The 10,320-nt window shown below is 68.7% G+C and overlaps 1 protein-coding gene across 1 annotated transcript in view; it reads right to left on the bottom strand.

Moving 5' to 3' along the window:
- Nucleotides 1-8,394, bottom strand: part of tbcd (tubulin folding cofactor D) — a 287,792-nt gene extending 279,398 nt beyond the window's left edge. The window contains exon 1 of the mRNA XM_043714487.2: nucleotides 8,170-8,394. The gene's annotated coding sequence lies outside the window, so the exon portion shown is untranslated. The remainder of the gene's footprint in view (nucleotides 1-8,169) is intronic.
- Nucleotides 8,395-10,320: the final 1,926 nt, after the last annotated feature.

Here is a 10,320-nt window from a genome sequence, read left to right as displayed (position 1 = left end):
GGGGGGTGAGTGGGGGGGGGTGAGTGGGGGGGGGGGGGTGAGAGGGGGGGGGGGTGAGTGGGGGGGGGGGTGAGTGGGGGGGGGGGTGAGTGGGGGGGGGTGAGTGAATGGGGCGGGGTGAGTGAATGGGGCGGGGTGAGTGAATGGGGGGGGGTGAGTGAATGGGGGGGGGGTGAGTGAATGGGGGGGGGTGAGTGAATGGGGGGGGGGTGAGTGAATGGGGGGGGGGTGAGTGAATGGGGGGGGGGTGAGTGAATGGGGGGGGGGTGAGTGAATGGGGGGGGGGTGAGTGAATGGGGGGGGGGGTGAGTGAATGGGGGGGGGGGTGAGTGAATGGGGGGGGGGGTGAGTGAATGGGGGGGGGGGGAGTGAATGGGGGGGGGAGTGAATGGGGGGGGGAGTGAATGGGGGGGGGAGTGAATGGGGGGGGGGAGTGAATGGGGGGGGGAGTGAATGGGGGGGGGAGTGAATGGGGGGGGGAGTGAATGGGGGGGGGAGTGAATGGGGGGGGGAGTGAATGGGGGGGGGAGTGAATGGGGGGGGGAGTGAATGGGGGGGGGAGTGAATGGGGGGGGGAGTGAATGGGGGGGGGAGTGAATGGGGGGGGGAGTGAATGGGGGGGGGAGTGAATGGGGGGGGAGTGAATGGGGGGGGGAGTGAATGGGGGGGGGAGTGAATGGGGGGGGGAGTGAATGGGGGGGGGAGTGAATGGGGGGGGGAGTGAATGGGGGGGGGAGTGAATGGGGGGGGGAGTGAATGGGGGGGGGAGTGAATGGGGGGGGGAGTGAATGGGGGGGGGGAGTGAATGGGGGGGGGAGTGAATGGGGGGGGGAGTGAATGGGGGGGGGGAGTGAATGGGGGGGGGGGAGTGAATGGGGGGGGGGGGAGTGAATGGGGGGGGGGGGAGTGAATGGGGGGGGGGGGAGTGAATGGGGGGGGGAGTGAATGGGGGGGGGGAGTGAATGGGGGGGGGAGTGAATGGGGGGGGGAGTGAATGGGGGGGGGAGTGAATGGGGGGGGGAGTGAATGGGGGGGGGAGTGAATGGGGGGGGGAGTGAATGGGGGGGGGAGTGAATGGGGGGGGGAGTGAATGGGGGGGGGAGTGAATGGGGGGGGGAGTGAATGGGGGGGGGAGTGAATGGGGGGGAGTGAATGGGGGGGGAGTGAATGGGGGGGGGAGTGAATGGGGGGGGGAGTGAATGGGGGGGGGAGTGAATGGGGGGGGAGTGAATGGGGGGGGGAGTGAATGGGGGGGGAGTGAATGGGGGGGGAGTGAATGGGGGTGGAGTGAATGGGGGTGGAGTGAATGGGGGTGGAGTGAATGGGGGTGGAGTGAATGGGGGTGGAGTGAATGGGGGTGGAGTGAATGGGGTGGAGTGAATGGGGGTGGAGTGAATGGGGTTGGAGTGAATGGGGTTGGAGTGAATGGGGTTGGAGTGAATGGGGTTGGAGTGAATGGGGTTGGAGTGAATGGGGTTGGAGTGAATGGGGTTGGAGTGAATGGGGTTGGAGTGAATGGGGTTGGAGTGAATGGGGTTGGAGTGAATGGGGTTGGAGTGAATGGGGTTGGAGTGAATGGGGTTGGAGTGAATGGGGTGGAGTGAATGGGGTTGGAGTGAATGGGGGTGGAGTGAATGGGGGTGGAGTGAATGGGGGTGGAGTGAATGGGGGTGGAGTGAATGGGGGTGGAGTGAATGGGGGTGGAGTGAATGGGGGTGGAGTGAATGGGGGTGGAGTGAATGGGGGTGGAGTGAATGGGGGTGGAGTGAATGGGGGTGGAGTGAATGGGGGTGGAGTGAATGGGGGTGGAGTGAATGGGGGTGGAGTGAATGGGGGTGGAGTGAATGGGGGTGGAGTGAATGGGGGTGGAGTGAATGGGGGTGGAGTGAATGGGGGTGGAGTGAATGGGGGTGGAGTGAATGGGGGTGGAGTGAATGGGGGTGGAGTGAATGGGGGTGGAGTGAATGGGGGTGGAGTGAATGGGGGTGGAGTGAATGGGGGTGGAGTGAATGGGGGTGGAGTGAATGGGGGTGGAGTGAATGGGGGTGAGTGAATGGGGGGTGAGTGGGGGGGGTGAGTGGGGGGGGGGTGAGTGGGGGGGGGTGAGTGGGGGGGGGTGAGTGGGGGGGGGGTGAGTGGGGGGGGGTGAGTGGGGGGGGTGAGTGGGGGGGGGGTGAGTGGGGGGGGGGGTGAGTGGGGGGGGGTGAGTGGGGGGGGGGGGGTGAGAGGGGGGGGGGGTGAGTGGGGGGGGGGTGAGTGGGGGGGGGGGTGAGTGGGGGGGGGTGAGTGAATGGGGCGGGGTGAGTGAATGGGGCGGGGTGAGTGAATGGGGGGGGGTGAGTGAATGGGGGGGGGGTGAGTGAATGGGGGGGGGTGAGTGAATGGGGGGGGGGGTGAGTGAATGGGGGGGGGGGTGAGTGAATGGGGGGGGGGGTGAGTGAATGGGGGGGGGGGTGAGTGAATGGGGGGGGGGGGTGAGTGAATGGGGGGGGGGGGTGAGTGAATGGGGGGGGGGGGTGAGTGAATGGGGGGGGGGTGAGTGAATGGGGGGGGGGGTGAGTGAATGGGGGGGGGTGAGTGAATGGGGGGGGGGTGAGTGAATGGGGGGGGGGTGAGTGAATGGGGGGGGTGAGTGAATGGGGAGGAGGGGGTGAGTGAATGGGGAGGAGGGGGGAGTGAATGGGGAGGAGGGGGGAGTGAATGGGGAGGAGGGGGGAGTGAATGGGGAGGAGGGGGGAGTGAATGGGGAGGAGGGGGGAGTGAATGGGGAGGAGGGGGGAGTGAATGGGGAGGAGGGGGGAGTGAATGGGGAGGAGGGGGGAGTGAATGGGGAGGAGGGGGGAGTGAATGGGAGGAGGGGGGAGTGAATGGGGAGGAGGGGGGAGTGAATGGGGAGGAGGGGGGAGTGAATGGGGAGGAGGGGGGAGTGAATGGGGAGGAGGGGGGAGTGAATGGGGAGGAGGGGGGGGAGGGGAAGGGGAGAGGGGGAGTGAATGGGGAGGAGGGGGGGAGTGAATGGGGAGGAGGGGGGAGTGAATGGGGAGGAGGGGGGAGTGAATGGAGGAGGAGGGGGGAGTGAATGGGGAGGAGGGGGGAGTGAATGGGGAGGAGGGGGGAGTGAATGGGGAGGGGGGGGAGTGAAGGGGGGGGAGTGAAGGGGGGGGAGCGAAGGGGGGGGGAGCGAAGGGGGGGGGAGCGAAGGGGGGGGGAGCGAAGGGGGGGGAGCGAAGGGGGGGGGAGCGAAGGGGGGGGGAGCGAAGGGGGGGGGAGCGAAGGGGGGGGGAGCGAAGGGGGGGGGAGCGAAGGGGGGGGGAGCGAAGGGGGGGGGGAGCGAAGGGGGGGGGAGCGAAGGGGGGGGGAGCGAAGGGGGGGGGGAGCGAAGGGGGGGGGAGCGAAGGGGGGGGGAGCGAAGGGGGGGGGGAGCGAAGGGGGGGGGGAGCGAAGGGGGGGGGAGCGAAGGGGGGGGGGAGCGAAGGGGGGGGGAGCGAAGGGGGGGGAGCGAAGGGGGGGGGGGAGCGGGGGGGGGGAGCGAAGGGGGGGGGGGGGGAGCGAAGGGGGGGGGGAGCGAAGGGGGGGGGGAGCGAAGGGGGGGGAGCGAAGGGGGGGGGGAGCGAAGGGGGGGGGAGCGAAGGGGGGGGGGAGCGAAGGGGGGGGGAGCGAAGGGGGGGGGGGGAGCGGGGGGGGGGGAGCGAAGGGGGGGGGGGGGGAGCGAAGGGGGGGGGGAGCGAAGGGGGGGGGGAGCGAAGGGGGGGGGAGCGAAGGGGGGGGGGGAGCGAAGGGGGGGGGGGGGAGCGAAGGGGGGGGGGAGCGAAGGGGGGGGGGGAGCGAAGGGGGGGGGAGCGAAGGGGGGGGGAGCGAAGGGGGGGGGAAGTGAATGGGGGGGGGGGAGTGAATGGGGGGGGGGAGTGAATGGGGGGGAGTGAATGGGGGGGAGGGGGAAGTGAATGGGGGGGAGGGGGAAGTGAATGGGGGGAGGGGGAAGTGAATGGGGGGGAGGGGGAAGTGAATGGGGGGGAGGGGGAAGTGAATGGGGGGGAGGGGGGAAGTGAATGGGGGGGAGGGGGGAAGTGAATGGGGGGGAGGGGGGAGTGAATGGGGGGGAGGGGGGAGTGAATGGGGGGGAGGGGGGAGTGAATGGGGGGGGAGGGGGGAGTGAATGGGGGGGAGGGGGGAGTGAATGGGGGGGAGGGGGGAGTGAATGGGGGGGAGGGGGGAGTGAATGGGGGGGAGGGGGGAGTGAATGGGGGGGAGGGGGAGTGAATGGGGGGGAGGGGGGAGTGAATGGGGAGGAGGGGGGAGTGAATGGGGAGGAGGGGGGAGTGAATGGGGAGGAGGGGGGAGTGAATGGGGAGGAGGGGGGAGTGAATGGGGAGGAGGGGGGAGTGAATGGGGAGGAGGGGGGAGCGAAGGGGGGGGGAGGGGGGAGCGAAGGGGGGGGGAGGAAGGGGGGGGGGAGGAAGGGGGGGGAGGAAGGGGGGGAGGAAGGGGGGGGAGGAAGGGGGGGGGAGGAAGGGGGGGGGAGGAAGGGGGGGGGGGAGGAAGGGGGGGGGGGAGGAAGGGGGGGGGGAGGAAGGGGGGGGAGGAAGGGGGGGGAGGAAGGGGGGGAGGAAGGGAGGGGGGGGAAGGGAGGGGGGGGAAGGGAGGGGGGGGAAGGGAGGGGGGGGAAGGGAGGGGGGGGAAGGGAGGGGGGGGGGGAAGGGAGGGGGGGGGAAGGGAGGGGGGGGGAAGGGAGGGGGGGGAAGGGAAGGGAGGGGGGGGGGAAGGGAGGGGGGGGAAGGGAGGGGGGGGAAGGGAGGGGGGGAAGGGAGGGGGGGGAAGGGAGGGGGGGGAAGGGAGGGGGGGGAAGGGAGGGGGGGGAAGGGAGGGGGGGGAAGGGAGGGGGGGGAAGGGAGGGGGGGAAGGGAGGGGGGGGGGAAGGGAGGGGGGGGAAGGGAGGGGGGGGGGAAGGGAGGGGGGGGAAGGGAGGGGGGGGGGAAGGGAGGGGGGGGGGAAGGGAGGGGGGGGGGGAAGGGAGGGGGGGGGGAAGGGAGGGGGGGGGGGAAGGAGGGGGGGGGGGAAAGGAGGGGGGGGGGGAAAGGAGGGGGGGGGTGTGACTGCTGGGGGGGAGGTGACCGCTGGGGGGTGTGGGGGGGAGGTGACCGCTGGGGGGTGTGAGGGGGTGTGACCGGTGTGGGGTGAGGTGTGTGACCGCGGGAGGGGGGGGGAGGGAGGGGGGGGAGGGGGGGGGGAGGGACGGGGGGGGGGGAGGGACGGGGGGGGGGGGGGGAGGGAGGGACGGGGGGGGGGGGGGAGGGAGGGACGGGGGGGGGGGAGGGAGGGACGGGGGGGGGGGGAGGGGGGGAGGGGGGGGGGGGGGGAGGGAGGGACGGGGGGGGGGAGGGAGGGACGGGGGGGGGGAGGGAGGGACGGGGGGGGGGGGGGAGGGAGGGACGGGGGGGGGGGGGGGGGGGACGGGGGGGGGGGGGGGGGAGGGAGGGGGGGGGGGGAGGGAGGGACGGGGGGGGGGGGGGGGGAGGGAGGGACGGGGGGGGGGGGGAGGGAGGGACGGGGGGGGGGGGGAGGGAGGGACGGGGGGGGGGGGGGAGGGAGGGACGGGGGGGGGGGGGGGGAGGGGGGACGGGGGGGGTAGGGGAGGGGGACGGGGGGGAAAGAGGGAGGGACGGGGGGGGGGAGGGAGGGACGGGGGGGGGGAGGGAGGGACGGGGGGGGGTAAGGGAGGGACGGGGGGGGGGGGGAGGGAGGGACGGGGGGGGGGGAGGGAGGGACGGGGGGGGGGGGAGAGGGAGGGACGGGGGGGGAGGGGGGGGGGGGGGGAGAGGGAGGGACGGGGGGGGAGAGGGAGGGACGGGGGGGGAGAGGGAGGGACGGGGGGGGGGGGGGAGAGGGAGGGACGGGGGGGGGGGGGAGAGGGAGGGACGGGGGGGGGGGGAAGAGGGAGGGGGGGAAGAGGGAGGGACGGGGGGGGGGGGAAAGAGGGAGGGACGGGGGGGGGGGGAAAGAGGGAGGGACGGGGGGGGGGGGAAAGAGGGAGGGACGGGGGGGGGGGGGGAAGAGGGAGGGACGGGGGGGGGGGGGGAGAGGGAGGGACGGGGGGGGGGGGGGGAGAGGGAGGGACGGGGGGGGGGGGAGAGGGAGGGACGGGGGGGGGGGGGGAGAGGGAGGGACGGGGGGGGGGAGAGGGAGGGACGGGGGGGGGGGGGAGAGGGAGGGACGGGGGGGGGGGGGGGAGAGGGACGGGGGGGGGGGGGGAGAGGGACGGGGGGGGGGGGGGGAGAGGGACGGGAGGGGGGGGTGTGACGGGGAGGGGGGGGTGTGACGGGGAGGGGGGGGTGTGACGGGGAGGGGGGGGTGTGACGGGGAGGGGGGGGTGTGACGGGGAGGGGGGGGTGTGACGGGGAGGGGGGGTGTGACGGGGAGGGGGGGGTGTGACGGGGAGGGGGGGGTGTGACGGGGAGGGGGGGGTGTGACGGGGAGGGGGGGGTGTGACGGGGAGGGGGGGGTGTGACGGGGAGGGGGGGGTGTGACGGGGAGGGGGGGTGTGACGGGGAGGGGGGGGTGTGACGGGGAGGGGGGGTGTGACGGGGAGGGGGGGGTGTGACGGGGAGGGGGGGTGTGACGGGGAGGGGGGGGTGTGACGGGGAGGGGGGGTGTGACGGGGAGGGGGGGGTGTGACGGGGAGGGGGGGGTGTGACGGGGAGGGGGGGTGTGACGGGGAGGGGGGGGTGGGAGGGGGAGGGGGGGGTGTGACGGGGAGGGGGGGGTGGGAGGGGAGGGGGGGGTGGGACGGGGAGGGGGGGGTGTGACGGGGTGGGGGGGGTGTGACGGGGTGGGGGGGGTGTGACGGGGTGGGGGGGGGTGTGACGGGGTGGGGGGGGGTGTGACGGGGTGGGGGGGGGGTGTGACGGGGTGGGGGGGGGTGTGACGGGGTGGGGGGGGGTGTGACGGGGTGGGGGGGGGTGTGACGGGGTGGGGGGGGGTGTGACGGGGTGGGGGGGGGTGTGACGGGGTGGGGGGGGGTGTGACGGGGTGGGGGGGGGTGTGACGGGGGTGGGGGGGTGTGACGGGGTGGGGGGGGTGTGACGGGGTGGGGGGGGTGTGACGGGGTGGGGGGGGTGTGACGGGGTGGGGGGGGGGTGTGACGGGGTGGGGGGGGGTGTGACGGGGTGGGGGGGGGTGTGACGGGGTGGGGGGGGGTGTGACGGGGTGGGGGGGGGGTGTGACGGGGTGGGGGGGGTGTGACGGGGTGGGGGGGGGGTGTGACGGGGGTGGGGGGGGGTGTGACGGGGTGGGGGGGGTGTGACGGGGTGGGGGGGGGTGTGACGGGGTGGGGGGGGGTGTGACGGGGTGGGGGGGGTGTGACGGGGTGGGGGGGGGTGTGACGGGGTGGGGGGGGTGTGACGGGGTGGGGGGGGTGTGACGGGGTGGGGGGGGGGTGTGACGGGGTGGGGGGGGGTGTGATGAGGCGGGGGAGGTGGTGACCGGTGGGGGGGGGGGGGGAGGAGGGGAAGGGGGGGTGACCGGTAGGGGGGGGGGGGTGACCGGTCATGGGCGGGGTGTCCGGTGGGGGGGGGGGAGAAGGCGGGGATGACCGGTGGGGGGGGGGGGTGACCGGTGATGGGGGTGGGGGTGGGGGGGTGGGGGGGGTGACCAGTCGGGGGGGGGAGGGGGGGGTGACCGGTGGTGGGGGGGGGGGGGGAGGGGGGGGTGACCGGTGGTGGGGGGGGGGGAAGGGGGGTGACCGGTGGTGGGGGGGGGGGGAAGGGGGGGGGGGAAGGGGGGTGACCGGTGGTGGGGGGGGGGGGGGGGAAGGGGGGTGACCGGTGGTGGGGGGGGGGGGGGGGGGTGACCGGTGGGGGGGGGGGGGGGAAGGGGGGGGGTGACCGGTGGTGGGGGGGAGGGGGGTGACCGGTGGTGGGGGGGAGGGGGCTGACCGGGGGCGGGGGGAGGGGGCTGACCGGGGGCGGGGGGGAGGGGGGGTGACCGGTGGTGGGGGGAGGGGGGTGACCGGTGGTGGGGGGAGGGGGGGTGACCGGTGGTGGGGGGGAGGGGGGTGACCGGTGGTGGGGGGGAGGGGGGTGACCGGTGGTGGGGGGAGGGGGTGACCGGGGGCGGGGGTGTGGTGGAGTCACGTCTGGGATGCGGAGAAGGGTAGAAGCGGCGCGGGCTCACCGGTGAACTTCTGGCTGATGATCTCGCTGTGGGCCGGCTCAGCGACACCCGCGCTCCCCAGGCCCCGCAGCAGGCTCCGGACCTCCTCGCTCTCACTGAAGGTCTGCAGTGAGTTGGCTTAGCGATGAGATCGGGCTCCCCTCCCGCCCCTTCATCCTGTTCCACCTCGGCCGCTTCGGGCCGGCTCTCGCTGAAAGCCATCCGCCGCCAATTTGCTTGCGACCGCCGGTTGCTGCCCTGACAACCACCTGGTGTCTCTGACCTCTCACCCCCACGTACGGCGCTCACTCTGGGACAGAAAGAGTGAGAGCGCGTTTCCGAAACAGCTCCACAACTTGATGCCAGCAGCAAGCTCTAACTCAGCGTGGCCTGGCATCAGTCTTTGCACTACTCCACTTCTGGGCGTGGTATACCCTGTAGCTCAAAACAATCACACTTTTGTGATCATTGACAACAAAAGCCACAGCAACCCGAGGAGTTTTCTTTTCACGCAGAGAGTGGTTAGGATCAGGATTGCACTCTCTGTGGTGGTTAGGTGGTGACTGGGTTAATGGAGGCTCCAGAAGGCAATTGGACTGTTATTTGAAAACAATCAATTTAAGACTGAGAAGAGGAGTAATTCTTCTTTCAGACTGTGGGATATAGGTAAATTAATGTTATTTCTGCAATTATAATTTCTGATACAGAATAAATGAACTCACATCAGTGTGTAATTGTTTCAGCCAAGAGCTGAGTCAACAAGAATGGAAACTATGTGGAGGAAATATATAATTGTTTTCGTATCAGTTAAAAATGGTATGTCCGCATGAAACGAGATTGCAAAACAATGGTAGATATTATGGGCAAATAGATAAGATGTTGTGAGGGGATGCGGTCAAGCTAGAAAGCCTGTACAAACAGTAGGATTCCCACTTTTACAGAGACACAGGACAAACCCTAATTAAAGAGGTCATAAAGATTAGAGTGGTCTCGGAGAGGCCCAGATGGAAAGAATAGATACTGATAAAGAAAGAATATGCCTAACGATGACCTGCAGTGGGATGACGTCAACGACCTTATGAGGCCTGAGATAGGCATTCTATCACGGACAAGGCCGGATAGCAGGAATGGTGGGATCAGTCTTAGGAAGTGAATGATGTAAATGGGGGGGCAAACAATGAATAAGAAAAAATATGTAGGGACCCGAATTATAAAAATTTCGAGAGTTTGTTGAATTTGGTGTGTTTTTGTCCCTGCCTTGGGACATTACACCCATTTGCAAGTGTAAATAAAGGACACTGCTGATTCAGATTTTCATCTCGGACTGCAATTATTGAAGTGAGTGAGCTTTGTTTCTCACAAGATGGCTGTAAGTCTTTGGACCTCCTTACCATAGGGAGCTGTGGGGGCAGCATCCTTGTGTATATTTAAAGCTGAAGTAAATAGTTTCTTGATCAGTTGGGGAATCGAGGATAATGGGAAAAGGCACTATAGTGATTGGAACTAGGTAGATTTCATTGACTATGAGATCCTTGACTGAGGTTGTTAACCTGGTCAATCAGGAAACCTTGACTGACCAATATAAACAGGGGAACGTTCGGTCCTGGGTATCCCTGGAGAAGGAGCACATGGTGTCTGCCAACACCCTTGAGGTTTTACAGAGAGAGGTGGGCACCGCAGGGTGTGAAGTGCTTTATTTTCCCTCCGACTGTATTTTGATTTAATTACCCTTTGTTATGGAGGGCAATGCTTGTCACTGGCTACCCAAGTGTTTCCTTTCTTCCTAGTTGTGGAATATAAATAAAGTTTTATGCACTCAGTCAAAAAACAAACAGTTGAAAAACATGTAAATAGGAGTGTCAGAGGTTCAATCTGAGAGCTGTCTCTGAAGGAGCTGGATCAGCGTCAATGACGCTCCATGTGGAAATAAAGTGTGACTTGGTGATGGGCTACTGGCCTCTGTTGAATTATTTTTGTGTGGCTACTGGAAATCAAACAAAAACAGGAGTGTCAGAGATTCTGTTCATTCTGAGAGCCGACTCTGAGGGAGCTAGATCAGTGTCAATGATTCTCCATTTTAAAAAATATAAACAAGGGAATGTTTAGGCCCGGGTGTCCCTGGAGAAATTGCACGTGGTGTCTACCAATGCCCTTGAGGTTTTCAGGGAGAGG

The sequence above is a fragment of the Chiloscyllium plagiosum genome, unplaced genomic scaffold (assembly GCF_037043375.1).
Source record: "Chiloscyllium plagiosum isolate Xiang-an unplaced genomic scaffold, Cpla_swu_hap1 HiC_scaffold_25, whole genome shotgun sequence".
In the NCBI taxonomy this organism is placed as follows: Eukaryota; Metazoa; Chordata; class Chondrichthyes; order Orectolobiformes; family Hemiscylliidae; genus Chiloscyllium; species Chiloscyllium plagiosum.
This window is presented reverse-complemented; position numbering and strand designations above follow the sequence as displayed.